Source organism: Perca flavescens, chromosome 15 (assembly GCF_004354835.1).
Source record: "Perca flavescens isolate YP-PL-M2 chromosome 15, PFLA_1.0, whole genome shotgun sequence".
In the NCBI taxonomy this organism is placed as follows: domain Eukaryota; kingdom Metazoa; phylum Chordata; class Actinopteri; order Perciformes; family Percidae; genus Perca; species Perca flavescens.
Window position 1 is genome coordinate 4,499,254 of NC_041345.1, and position 15,723 is coordinate 4,514,976.

At 36.6% G+C, this 15,723-nt stretch overlaps 1 pseudogene; it reads left to right on the forward strand.

Moving 5' to 3' along the window:
* Window positions 1–15,723, forward strand: part of LOC114569036 (interferon-induced very large GTPase 1-like) — a 103,820-nt pseudogene that overhangs the window by 1,198 nt on the left and 86,899 nt on the right.

Genomic DNA, 15,723 nt, shown 5'->3' on the forward strand with positions numbered 1-15,723 from the left:
TGCACAATATTTGACACAAAACCTAAAAAGCCTATGGTTCATACTCCTGTGAAGCAGTACACTTTGCCTGTAGGATTTACTGTAGCAGGAACATTGATATTGGTATTCAAATATGGGCTGACGTTTTGCTTCTTGATTGTAAGGTTTTGCTAATAGTGTACTACTTTTAATTTGAGTTTGTAAGCAATCCAAAAAAACTGTAATACTAAAAATATAGGCTATAATTTACTGATCAACTGTTTCTAATGTCTTGCTCAGTGTGAAATTTGTAAAGAAATGATTATTTGAAGGCCTCATCTTTTAAACTCTTATAATCTGAACAAAGTGCATCATTATCATCTTTACTTTCACATTTAAACTAGCCAAACTACATTTGTGGACAACACCCAGGCATTTGGCTGATAACGTCCTCCTCAGGACTGTTTGGGCATGACAAACCTGTTTCTCTGCATGATTCAGTGGTTCATTGGCTGCCTGAAATGTTTCTCACAGCATGAACGTGCAACTTCTTCATTAAAATACTCCATCCATTTCCCTCCTTAAAATTTTGAAACATAAATTTGCTGGGAAATCATTGAAACAAGTTGTGAGGTATACAGTATATTTGACACAATGCTACCTTCAGATTTCATGTAATTTATGTGTTTAAAAAACCCAGATGTGTGTCAGAACCCCCTTTCAGAACCATAAATAAAAAGTGCCATTTGTTTTAGATTTGAGGAAGGATTTTAGCTGGAGTGAAATCTGTTGGGCTTTTCACAGTCTACGTGTTAAAAATGTCAGCATCTATATTTTTAAGATGACTTAGAGTTCATGGAGTGGACAAAGATATCATGTAACTGTTTTAAAAGGCAGCCATTAAATCTATTGTTCGTTATGGCATTATGGCTTGGTTCGGTAACCTGTCCTTTAAATTAAAATCACAGCTCCAAAACTTGATAAAAAGGGCTGGAACAATAATTGGCCAAATGCCACCAACTCCTCTTCAGGAGCTCTTCGAGGAGGCGGTGAGGAAACAGGGTCTCAAAATCACCAACGACCCAAATTACGTCCTGTGTAGTGAGTATGAGCTGATGCCTTCAGGCAGAAGGTACAGGTTACCAAACTGCAAGCTTAACAGGTATACATTCTCATTTGTGCCGCTTTCCATCAAATTAATTTATAATAAGAGATAAGATGTGTGTGTGTGTATTGGCTGCAGTGATGTACTGTATGTGTGACTAATACTACTAAATAAGACTTGTGGTGCTTAACATTATGGTTATACGATGTGCAATGATAGTGTACTGGTGCAATATTTTTATATACTGTAAATATATGCTATGTTAAATTTTATATGGTATTATGCTATTGTGCAATACAGAAGTTATTGACCACAGCATGAGTTAACGGGAAATGTGCAATCATTATCAAATTAAAGTGTAATACGAGGGGGAGGATGTATTGTGGGTTCTCTTCTGTTCTTCTGGGATTGTGAGGAAAGGTGGGGGGGTATTGTGTGTGGTTATTAGATGTTCATTGAAGCATTGAATGAGATAATGTTTCTGTGCGATGTGCCGCCATTTGTTTCTCTCGAATGCCCAAGATGAATTTATAATACATTTATTTACAATAAAGGCTTATCTTATCTCTTAAATATATACTTTTATATCAAACTCATATAATCTTAAAAAAACATTTTGCTGAATGAGCTTTAATGATTGTTGCAGTAGTCTGAATTTTATATTTTATTCTGTTTATTGATCCCCAGTGGGGGACACTCTGTTTGTTAGAAATCACTACACACAGGCCTGAAATACACACACATGCTCAGGACCTATTCATGCACAAATGGAGAGATGCCAGTGCTGGACCAGCACCCTGAGCAATTGGGGGGGTACAGTGCCTTGCTCAAGAGCACCTGGCAGTGCCAAGCAGGTGAACTGGCATCTCTCCAGCTACCAATCCACTCTCTATACTTTGGTATGTACTGGGACTTGAACCAGCAACCCTACGGTTCCCAACCCAAGTCCCTACGGACTGAGCTACTGCCACCCTGATGTCTGAATGTCTTTGTCCTGTGATTCTGTGAAGCAAGAAGACGAGATGGAGGAGGAAGGGGACCATGACGGTACAACAGATGCCGAACCGTCTAAAATCATGTCTGCAGTCCCATCTGTGACAAATGAGAAAGGTAAAACTGCAATCTGTAAAATAGAAAATAAACCCTCAACGGAGATATATGTTGTTAGTTAAGTTACCAAATAATTGTTTCCATTTATATTTTCCTGTAGTAGATAAGTTGGGGGAGAGTTCAGCTGAAACCAAAGTAAAGGTAAGATCTCTCTCCTTCATTAGCCATCAGCATGTCTGGATATGGGATCTGAGCTTACGTACTTCATAGCATATGTTATGAAGAACGTCAGCTCAGATCTCATATCCAGACATTCAGCTGGAGATTGGAGCTGTTTTCATTTTCAGTCTTGAATTTAACCGACTATAACTCCACCAGTTGATAACGGTTTAAAAAAAAAAATTTCTCCTTTTTTTCCATTTTATTCTGATTCTGTTTGCATTTAGTGTGGGTATATTAATTCACCTTGCTCTCTTTTGATGTGATTTTTTTGATCAAATCGCACCCAATCACATTTAAAAATAAAATACACAATACAATTAAATAATAATAATAATAATAATAATAAAAAAAAACTCCCAACCTATCCCCAGGACCAACAGGGTCATAATGGATATATCTGATTTATTTATAGAATAACGATGCCAGAGGCCAGTGGTGGAAGAAGTCTTCAGATCCTTTACTTAAGTTAAAGTACTAATACCACACTGTAAAAATACTCTGTTACAAGTAAAAGTCCTACATTGAAAATGTTACTTAAGTAAGAGTATAAGTTTCATCAGAAAAATGTAGTTAAAGTATTTAAAGTAAAAGTACTCAATGCAGAAAAATCCTCCCATTTTAGAAACGGGAAACAATCCAAATAGATCTGTCAAGTGTTTAATCAGCTGATCATTTCATCTAGACTTGTAGGCCTGTATATTGTTGGGTAGTTTAATTTATAATAAAACACTGTGTTTTTGAAACCACATGTGTTTTGTGTGTAAAAATCCTATTTTTTAAAGTAACTAGTAATTAAAGCTATCAGATTTATGTAGTGAAGTAAAAACTACAATATTTCTCTCTGAGATGTAGCGGAGTAATACATCCATGAGTAGGAGTAGAAAGTGGCATGAAAAGAAAAGACAGTACAAGTACCTTAACTTTGTACTTAAGTACAGTACTTGAGTAAATGTACTTAGTTACATTCCACCACTACCAGAGACTTACATTTCTTAGCAGCCAGATGCTATTGATTCATGGTGTCTTTCTTAGCCCCATTTTTATGGGAAGTTGACTGTTGATCCATGTGGATAGAATTGAGAAATATGAGAAAGAATGTTTTATTTATTTGATATTGTCTAGTGAATTGGTGTGTCACTGTGTCTTGTTGATCATCATTTGGTGTGTTTTTCTTGATCTTTATGAGCCCGGTCACCACTTAAACAGACTATTTTAGTCTCAGTAGGTCTAATTTAGTGAACTAAATATCATATAAAGTTATCTGTTTTCTTAGTATGATCCAATGAATACACCTGGTGAGGCTGAACACTCCAATAATGAAAGCACAACAGTAGGAGGGTCTGGAATCAAGTCTTCTGTGAACAATGAAAAAGGTAACATTTTAATTAAGAATTTAATTGTACAATAACATTGATTTCATAGATTATATTTCAATTATGTTTAAAAAAGTAAAACAAAATAATTCTGAATTACCTCTTATATTGTTATTGCAAACTTTAACTTAATGGGAATAATGTGATTACTGCAGTTACAAAGTGATGTTTTTTTAATTTTGTTTCAGTGATACCTGAACTCACACTTGTGTTAATTGGTGACAAAGATTCCATTGAGATTGGATCAAAAAACATCTTACTCGACCATGACGGACAAACTAATGTTGAACACTTTTCAACCAAACTGTATGATTTGTGTGGTCGACACATCTCTGTCATTAACATGCTTGGTCTACAAAACATTGATAAATTCCCATTGAATCAGGAAATTCATGCATTTCTCTTACTGTTACCAAATGGTCGGCATAACAACCATTACAGTTCAGGAATGCAGTGGTTAGAAAAAGCTTTTGGGAAAGGATCACTAGCTTATGTAATGACAGTTGTGACTCATAAGTCAGGGGAAAACTCTGAAAGTGCCCTGACAGACCTGAGAGCAAACAGCAGTTTTGTTGAAAAAAGATTCCACACATGTACAAGAAGTATGATGGATGAAAGAGAGATAATAGATCTGATGGAAAAAATAGACGTCATGGTTTCTGAAAATGATCACCACTGCAACAGTGGAGTGATGTGTGATGGAAAAGAAGAGCAGAAACTACACCTTCTGGACCATGATGAAGAAACAATGGATTCCTCAGTGTTTCAGCCAAATCAAAGAGGTGAGGTGTTAGTCTAGTTTAACTGTTTAGGCGACAGTTTTAAGAGCCTGTACAGTACCTGCCAGTGTTCGAACTATACCGTGGCCTTCGGGGGAACCCACTTTTTTTACTGCGGTCAAGCCAGCCTCCACTTCGAAATGAGCAGTCAAACTAGCCGACCCTATCTTTCGCGGTGCGCGTATACACTTACTATTACGGTGAGACCGCCTGCCTGTCAGAAAGAAAGAAAAAAAAGATCTATTTTAGCACACCTCACAACCTGTCACTGCATGATATGCTGAATTCCAAAATAAGAGCCCCCCAAAACTCATATAAACGCTGTTTTGTCCATACATTCAGAAAATCATACAAATAAAAGTACTAGCTTCCACAGACCAATTTCACCTCAGATGGATAGGACTCCTTCTCAAGATGTGATCTACAAGGTTTCAGGGCATTCTGATGTTGTTTTCCAAAATAAGAGACCCCCAAAACTCATATAAACGCTGTTTTGTCCATACATTCAGAAAATCATTAAAAAAAAAGTACTAGCTTCCACAGACTTGCGACTTACAATGACTTACAAAGATACATAACAGCTACAAGTGGATGCACTACAGGATTTACCCTATTATACTTTATCGACAGGAACTGATAGGTCAAACAGCAAACAGCCACAAATAGTCTATTAAAGCATCAAACTGTCTTTGAGATTTCACATGAACAACAGTTAAAGTTACTCAGGCCGAAGAATACTATAATTCCTCTGTTCAATTAGACGTTAGCGACACACCCCAAGCTTCCATCCTTAACAAACAGCCATGTATATGGGCTCTTCCAGTCTTTCCACTGCTGGCTGGTCCAATTTAACGGGAGAGAGGTTAGGATCATCTTCAGCCAGAGAGGACATTATTTCTTCATCTTCTTCTTGCGTTGTCACCCCGGTGGGAGGTGTGCTAACAGGCCTTGCAACAGGTGAATTAGTCGTGCTATTAACGTCATCGCTACACAATTTCTTAGTAAAACCAAAATTAATTAAACTGCCTTGTTTTCTTTTTGCCATGGCTATATGATGCGTACTGCAGAATGGATTTCAAGGACTTTGCGCGCCGATTAATGGCCTCCAACGTTCATATTTTTTCTGCAAATCTTTGAGTTAACATGTAGCCTACTAAACATGAGTAGAATTTGCACCGCAGCGCCGCCACGCCTTGATGCTCATAACAAGAATAGCATGTATAGTAATCTTTATTGAAGTGAATTATGTTCAAATCGCCGACATGCATGAATGATATTTTTGCAGTTTTACACATAATAATCCACGATGATCACATTACACAAAACTGAAATTGCACGTCAAAATGACACATTGTCAATATTTTTAGAGACCCCCCAAAATTTCACAAATCACGTTTTCAGGGGAGCCCATGTCTTATTAAGGGGAGCCGAGCTCCCCCGTAGTTTGCACCCTGCCTGCTCAGCACCAAACAGCAGACAGATACAGTTAGACTCTAATTTAACACGGATGTTGCAAATATAGTGATGGTTAGCTAATCCAGTTATTTAAAAACAAGTCATGATCCTGTTCAATCTGTTTTTCTCATGTAACTCTGCAGTAGAGGAGTTGGAGGAGAATGCAACTGAAATCAAGGTAAAGATGAGATTGTTTCACCTTCATTAGTGATCATCATTATAGAGCAGCATCTGTTTTCTAAAACTAACTCTATTTTCTGAGGTTAGTCAGATCAGATTTGAAGTCTTACACCTTAATAAACACTTCTTCACAGGCAAAGATTTAAACTGTGCATATAATTTTTTTTTTAGTCTTTTACTGAATTGGTGCCTCACTGTGTGATATTGATTTGAATGTTGTACATTCATCTTGTTGCTGTTTTCTTGTCTCACTTACTAATGAAGACATTCTTAATCTCAGATGCTCTAACCAGGTGAACTAAAGGTTAAATGAAATGATCTGTTCTCTTAGTGTGATCCAGTGAATGAACCTGGTGAAGGTGAACACTCAGAGAAGAATGATGACAACACAGGAGGAGAGTCTGAAATCACATCTGTATCATCTGCAAACAATGAGAAAGGTAATATTTTAAGGATTTTTTTATTGTACAGCTACATTGATTTTAACAGTAATATACTATTCCATTACAACAGTGTCAATAAAATTGGGAGCTAAATACTTATGCTGATCTGATATTTGTTGGCTTTGACCCTTCAACAGGAGAGGCTGATGAAGTTAAAGATGTCAGCAATGAAAGCAGCAGTAAGATGACTGAGGGGTCGATGGAGGAGAGTGACGCAGTGAAGGACACAAGTCCAACCTCTCAGACTGTTTCCACAGCAACCAAAGAACGTGAGGATGACCTTATTGTTTTTTATTGTTGCATTGCATTTCTGCAAAATCTGCAAAACTAAAGTAAAAAATAAACACACTATCTCTAATTGATGAAGGGGAGATGCATCTTGCTGAACAATTAACTTTTTCAATACACAAATCATTATTGCAAATAAATCTCAACTAAATATGCTAAACCTGGAATAGTTAACTGAACAACTGATGTATTTCATGCTTTATTTGTTGATCCTTTAGAGGAGGTTAACCTTTAGGTTGGAAACCACTGGATTCTAATGTAGTGGAAGTTTCTTGGCAGCAGGAGTAAAGTTTTGAAAGTGTAGTAAAGTGAAACAAATAAGACAGTAGGAGACTAAACCAAGTTAGGTTTTTGTATTCTATTAAAAATATATTTGCAAATATAGGAAGAACATACATTTCACAAAAGACAGCAGCCCAGTGTGGAAAAGTTTATTCAATGATTGAACAGGAACACTGAGCTTAAATAAAGCTTCAAATTGACAGAACACACGCACTTGGCTTATCATGACTCTGCATTTCTCACAGGCAATCTGATATACATGAAGACAATCTAAAAACACAAGAGACACCTCGAAGCCATTTTGACTCCTTCTCCCTCTACGACTTTCACCCCCCCAGTTACATCTCAACTGGCGTGGGAAAACTAGAGATAGTTTTAGGGTGACCTTGTATCTATCGGTTCAGACAAACAGTGCTCACATTATGTTCCAGACTTTGTGATTCTCACTTAGTTAGAATCAGAATCTACATGTGGGAATGAGATAAACTCCCTTTCAGCATTGTGAGAAAAACTTAAACAGAAATAAGACAAAAATATAAGGAATCATGCTTAAATGTAAATTTGCCATTACACTAACTGTGTATACAGTAATGAAAACTAGCTCCACCTCAACCAGCTTCAACAAGAAAATGCCTCTTCTATATTGATGTATCAGTATTAACAATCTAATAGTGTCATTTATAATTCTATATCAGTCACAGGGGGCATTTTTCTGCAGGACAAGTAGGCTACGTTAGATACTTAAAGTACATTTAACTCATAATACTTATGTACTTTTACTCAAAAATGATTCTAAATGAAGGACATTTACTTCAAGTGGAGTATTTTCACTGTGTTGTTCTGCTAGTTTTACATATGAAAGTTATACAGATCATTAGAAAACCCTTTAGTCCACATTGATCCCAGAGGCTAACACAGAGCATCACTGGATCATTTGAGGATACAGTTGTACTTAAACATTTAACTTTTGTATGAAAGCAACAAGCATTGTATTAACTGTTGTGTTAAAAACACTTATTGCTTTGAGATTTGCACACAGTGTTTTGTATTTCATGTTTGTGCCAAAGCAACTGAGAAGAACTATAAAACTTCAATCTGTCATTCTTGCCTGAATGTTATATTGTACAACCCTGTTAAAATGCCTCCATAAAAAAAATGGAATTCAAAATTGAAATTGAGTTAATATAATGAACAATGTTTTTTTTTAATTTGTTTGATATTGTTCGATCTGTTTCTCTCATGTAACTCAGCAGTAGAGGAGTTGGAGGAGAATTCAGCTGAAATCAAGGTAAAGATGAGATTGTTTCACCTTCATTAGTGATCATCATTATAGAGCAGCATCTGTTTTCTAAAACTAACTCTACTTTCTGAGGTTAGTCAGATCAGATTTGAAGTCTCACACCTGAATAAACACTTCTTCACAGACAAAGATTATAATAAAATATAATTTTAACTTACTTTTATTTTTGTATTATTTTACTTAAAGGTCCCATGATATGGTACGCTTTGGATGCCTTTTTTATAGACCTTAGTGGTCCCCTAATACTGTATCTGAAGTCTCTTTTATATAGACCTTAGTGGTCCCCTAATACTGTATCTGAAGTCTCTTTTATATAGACCTTAGTGGTCCTCTAATACTGTATCTGAAGTCTCTTTTATATAGACCTTAGTGGTCCCCTAATACTGTATCTGAAGTCTCTTTTATATAGACCTTAGTGGTCCCCTAATACTGTATCTGAAGTCTCTTTTATATAGACCTTAGTGGTCCCCTAATACTGTATCTGAAGTCTCTTTTATATAGACCTTAGTGGTCCCCTAATACTGTATCTGAAGTCTCTTTTATATAGACCTTAGTGGTCCCCTAATACTGTATCTGAAGTCTCTTTATATAGACCTTAGTGGTCCCCTAATACTGTATCTGAAGTCTCTTTTATATAGACCTTAGTGGTCCCCTAATACTGCATCTGAAGTCTCTTTTATATAGACCTTAGTGGTCCCCTAATACTGTATCTGAAGTCTCTTTCCCGAAATTCAGCCTTGGTGCAGAATTACAGCCACTAGAGCCAGTCCCACAATGAGGGGGGGGGCAAGGTGGAGGGTGGGGGTGTGGTCTTGACCAACTGCCACTTTGCTTGTTTGAAAGCCATGATGTCTCTCTCTCTCTCTCTCTCATGGGTGGGCCAAATTCTCTGGGCGGGCAAAGCAGAGAAAGGGGAGGTAACCTTGCCCCTTATGACCTCATAAGGAGAAGATTCCAGATCGGCCCATCTGAGCTTTCATTTTCTCAAAGGCAGAGCAGGATACCCAGGGCTCGGTTTACCCCCTATCACCATTTCTAGCCACTGGGGGACCATAGACAGGCTGGGGAAACTCATATTAATGTTAAAAGGCCTCATAAAGTGAAATTTAATGCCATGGGACCTTTAAAGTGATGGTTCGGAGTAATTTCACCCTAGGGTCCTTTGCACCACGACCTTGAGCCAAACAACCCCCCAGAAGCTTTTTTCACCTGGGTCAAATATTGGGAGAGTTAGCGTTATCAGCTGAATAGCTTAGTGCAGGGGCTAATGGATCCAACTGTGTATCTTGTACATTACCCCACTAATAATGCCCAAAATGATACCAAACTTCTACAGTAGTACAAAAAGGTTATGTACTCCTAAAACAATGGATTGGAAAGTTTGTAAGTACACCAGGAGTTTATTTTAAATAACACTTGCCTGCTGGCTTCTGCTCTCTGCTGCTGCTGCTACCTGCAGTAAGACAAGTGCTTAGTCCACAAATTACAACACCGAAAAGAGATAACTTATTTTTTTAAAGTAAGTGTTGTAGTTCAAATAGCAAGAGAGCAATAATAATTGAGGTAAGTTTGGAGACACTACCTTATTTAATCATTAAATTAATAAATATTTTTGTTGTAATTTGTAGAAGTCCCTAACTGTACGTACACACCGCCGCCGACTTGAGCTTCTAAAGATTCCGAAAGTCATTCATTTTCAATGGAAGCTTCTCTCAGCTGCAAGGAGCGGCAAATCTGTCGCTTTTTGGGCGTTTTGAGCGACCAGAGCGTCAATCAGAAAGTTGAAAGTAGGTCAACTTTATGGTAATGAGCTGTGACGCGGTTCAGCGGCAAGCAGCGGTAAACACCAGCAACCAATCAGAATATAGACGTACTTCGTGCTTCGTCTGTCATTATATATGTAATTTATAAAAGGTTTCTAGCGTCAATGGATTGGCCGTGCAGTGGCTGCTTGTGCTTTTTCTTCAAATGTGTGTTCAACATGATTGAAGAACGCTGCCACGTCAGAGCGGCCAAAGCACCAATAAGCTTCCACGCACTTTTTGACAGGCGTCCTTGACAGGGCGGCCAGAGCTTCTTTGCAGCTAAAGTTGAAGACATTTTTAATCTCAGATGCTCTAACCAGGTGAACTAACCACAGAAGAAGAAGCTGCATACTGTGTTGTGTTTACTTGTGCTATATAAATAAAATGAAATGAAAATGAAATACATTTGACAAAAAAAAACAACAACAAAAAAGAAGTCGCCTTCAAAATAAAAGCAATGCAGTTGTATTCCATGATTGCTAACTTCCCACTGACCTGCCCAAAGGGCCAGATGTGGCCCGGGGCAGTACAATGCCCAGGTCTGATCTAGATCATACTTTTATTCAGAGGTTGATGATGTTAGACTACAGAGCCAGATATATTCCTGTAAGACAAGCCAGTCCTGAGGTGAACCATTTAAAACCTGATCCAGTGTCTGACAATGTTGAGACAGACAATGATGACTTAGATTTAGATGCTCTTTTAAGAACCACTCTAGACTGTGATCGATCAAAACAGACTCATGTGCATCCAATGGATGTTCAAATGGCAGTATTTCACTGCTCAGACAGTCTTTTTAAGCAGAACATGATTACAAAGCTATCACAATGTCAGTATGTCTTACTGTTGCTTGTTCCTGAGAAAATTGAAGGTCCATAGTACTGTAAAAAAACACTCGCTTTTATTTATTGGTTGTTGTTCTCTGAATTGGTATAATCTCACTGGTTCTAACCTGGTTAACTAATGTTGAATGAAATGATTTGTTCACTTAGTGTGATCCAGGGGATGAACCTGGTTATGGTGAACAATCAAAGAATGAAGACAGCACAACAGTAGGAGGAGAATCTGAAAATAAGTCTGTTCTATCCTCTAAGAATGAGAAAGGTAATATTTTACTGAAAAAATATCTTTTTGTGCCAAGGAGATAAATCTTGTTGATCAGTGAACTCGTTGAATATGCACATAGTTGTTGGAGATAAATCTTATTAATCTGCCATAGTTCCATAGTGCCATAGTTGCCACTGATCAAAACAATATAAAATGTATTTCATGTTTGATCCTGGTATCTGCTTGTTCTTACATTATCCTGCAGGAGACAAGGTGGAGGAGAGTGCAGCTGAATCAGAGGTGAAGGTGAGATTGTTTGGTCCTCAGTAGTCATACAGCCATGTTTCTTTTTTAGTGCTATGTATTTTTCAGTTCAGTTTTAGCTGAAGATTGGAGCTATTTGTCTTTTTAGTTTAGACGTGAACAGAGTTTGACTTCATGAACTATCTGGTTGGATATAAGTATAGTAATAGTTACTACTAATAATAATACAATTAATAATAATAATAACTTGACTCAGGACAAAAGGTCCATAGTACAGTAAAAAAAACACTTGCTTTTATTTTTTCTTTGGTTGTTGTTCTCTGAATTGGTATAATCTCACTGGTTCTAACCTGCTTAACTAATGTTAAATGAAATGATTTGTTCACTTAGTGTGATCCAGGGGATGAATCTGGTGATGGTGAACAATCAAAGAATGAAGACAACACAACAGTAGGAGGAGAATCTGAAAACAAGCCTGTACTATCTGAAACAACTGATGAAGGTAACATTTTAATAAATACTTTAATAGTACAATAACATGAACAACTCAAGAATAGAGCTAGTTACATAAACAAATTGCTCACAGTGAACATTACTGTTAGAATTTGCTCTGACCCTTTTCTAATGCAGTTCATCATTTTGCTGCAGGTAGCTCAGATAAAGATACAAGTGGAAACAAGGAGGTAAGAATACTTCATTTACAAAATCTTAAGACTATTCACTGTGTATCCCATTGTATTGTATGTTCATATTTATCATAGAGTACATGTTTATTTACTTATTTTCAGCAGTCAGTGGAGATTTCTGAAGAGATCAACAAGAAAACTAATAAACTAAACTAAACACTGTTTGCCAGACTTCACCTTCAAGACAAACAACAGAAGTTGACACCAGCAAATTTTCTTAAAATAGGTCCACCTGTGAAACAGGACCATGACACATCTGAGAAAGATCTAGATTACATGTGTCAAACTCAGGGCCCGGGGGCCAAATCCGGCCCCTTAATACTTTTTATCCGGTCCACATTTCAATTTAGGTTCACAGCAAATGTTGGCCCGACTAGTTGTGCACCACACCAAAAAAACAGGAAACTGTTTTTCATACTGTAATTATGCGACATTGCCGTGCAGAATTTGACAGATTTGCCGACTTTAAGACTCAGAATTCCCCGCAGAAGCAGAGAGTTTTTTAACATTCAGGCTATGAAACAGGTTGTTGTGAGTCGGCTGGGTGGCAGCTGCTTTTAAAAATATAATCTTTGTTTTTCATGACTTTTTAGGATTTATGTCGACCAAACTGTATGTGAGAAAGCTATATGAGACATGCAATAATACAAAGTTAATTGACTTTTTTTTGCTAAATATAAGCATGTCAATAAACTCAACATGTCTGGCAATAATTGTGATCGTCATTTCCAGTGTGGCACTTAGTGAAATTGAGTTTGACACCCCTGATCTAGCTCATACTTTTCTTCAGAGGTTGATGATGTTAGACTACAGAGCCAGATATATTCCTGTAAGACAAGACAGTCCTGAGGTGAGTCATTTAAAACCTGATCCAGTGTCTGACAATGTTGAGACAGACGATGATGACTTGGATTTAGATGCTCTTTTAAGAACCACTCTAGACTGTGATCGATCAAAACAGACTCATGTGCATCCAATGGATGTTCAAATGGCAGTATTTCACTGCTCAGACAGTCTTTTTGAGCAGAACATGATTACAAAGCTATCACAATGTCAGTACGTCTTACCGTTGCTTGTTCCTGAGAAAATTGAAGGTCTATAATACTGTAAAAAAACACTTGCTTTTATTTATTTTTTGTTTGTTGTTCTCTGAATTTGTATAATCTCACTGGTTCTAACCTGGTTAACTAATGTTGAATGAAATGATTTGTTCACTTAGTGTGATCCAGGGGATGAATCTGGTGATGGTGAACAATCAAAGAATGAAGACAGCACAACAGTAGGAGGAGAATCTGAAAACAAGTCTGTTCTATCCTCTAAGAATGAGAAAGGTAATATTTTACTGACAAAATAGTATATCTCTTTTTGTGCCAAGGAGATAAATCTTGTTGATCAGTGAACTTGTTGAATATACTTGGGCTGTTCTCGATTGAAGAAATTCTTAGTCGACTAACACTCATTCAATTGTATCGACTAATCGATTAGTTGATTTAATCGACAGATCTGTAAATCTGAGTTTCTCCTCAGAGTCATGCAAAAGCACCACTTTAATTTTTGTGTTTACCAGATATGTGCTCGTACGTTTCTTGGAAATAAGTCATTCAGCATGAAAAAAGCATCAAACATGACTAATCGACTTATCGAAATCTAAGTTGACTAAGACCAAAAGGACCGATTAGTCGAATAATCGACTAAAGAGGGAGCAGCCCTAGAATATACACATAATTGTTGGAGATAAAAATTTTATTAATCTGCAATAGTTAACTGATCAAAACAATTTAAAATGTATTTCATGTTTGATCCTGGTATCTGCTTGTTCTTACATTATCCTGCAGGAGACAAGGTGGAGGAGAGTGCAGCTGAATCAGAGGTGAAGGTGAGATTGTTTGGTCCTCAGTAGTCATACAGCCATGTTTCTTTTTTAGTGCTATGTATTTTTCAGTTCAATTTTAGCTGAAGATTGGAGCTATTTGTCTTTTTAGTTTAGACGTGAACAGAGTTTGACTTCATGAACTATCTGGTTGGATATAAGTATAGTAATAGTTACTACTAATAATAATAAAATTAATAATAATAATAATAATAATAACTTGACTCAGGACAAAATTGAAGGTCCATAGTACAGTAAAAAAAACACTTGCTTTTATTTTTTGTTTGGTTGTTGTTCTCTGAATTGGTAAAATCTCACTGGTTCTAACCTGCTTAACTAATGTTAAATGAATGACTTAGATTTAGATGCTCTTTTAAGCACCACTGTAGACTCTGATGGATCAAAACAGACTCATGTGCATCCAATGGATGTTCAAATGTCAGTATTTCACTGCTCAGACAGTCTTTTTGAGCAGAACATGATTACAAAGCTATCACAATGTCAGTATGTCTTACCGTTGCTTGTTCCTGAGAAAATTGAAGGTCTATAATACTGTAAAAAAACACTTGCTTTTATTTATTTTTTGTTTGTTGTTCTCTGAATTTGTATAATCTCACTGGTTCTAACCTGGTTAACTAATGTTGAATGAAATGATTTGTTCACTTAGTGTGATCCAGGGGATGAACCTGGTGATGGTGAACAATCAAAGAATGAAGACAGCACAACAGTAGGAGGAGAATCTGAAAATAAGTCTGTTCTATCCTCTAAGAATGAGAAAGGTAATATTTTACTGAAAAAATATCTTTTTGTGCCAAGGAGATAAATCTTGTTGATCAGTGAACTTGTTGAACATACACATAGTTGTTGGAGATAAATCTTATTAATCTGCAATAGTTAACTGATCAAAACAATATAAAATGTATTTCATGTTTGATCCTGGTATCTGCTTGTTCTTACATTATCCTGCAGGAGACAAGGTGGAGGAGAGTGCAGCTGAATCAGAGGTGAAGGTGAGATTGTTTGGTCCTCAGTAGTCATACAGCCATGTTTCTTTTTTAGTGCTATGTATTTTTCCGTTCAATTTTAGCTGAAGATTGGAGCTATTTGTCTTTTTAGTTTAGACGTGAACAGAGTTTGACTTCATGAACTATCTGGTTGGATATAAGTATAGTAATAGTTACTACTAATAATAATAAAATTAATAATAATAATAATAATAACTTGACTCAGGACAAAATTGAAGGTCCATAGTACAGTAAAAAAAACACTTGCTTTTATTTTTTCTTTGGTTGTTGTTCTCTGAATTGGTAAAATCTCACTGGTTCTAACCTGTTTAACTAATGTTAAATGAAATGATTTGTTCACTTAGTGTGATCCAGGGGATGAATCTGGTGATGGTGAACAATCAAAGAATGAAGACAACACAACAGTAGGAGGAGAATCTGAACACAAGCCTGTACTATCTGAAACAACTGATGAAGGTAACATTTTAATAAATACTTTAATAGTACAATAACATGAACAACTCAAGAATAGAGCTAGTTACATAAACAAATTGCTTACAGTGAACATTACTGTTAGAATTTGCTCTGACCCTTTTCTAATGCAGTTCATCA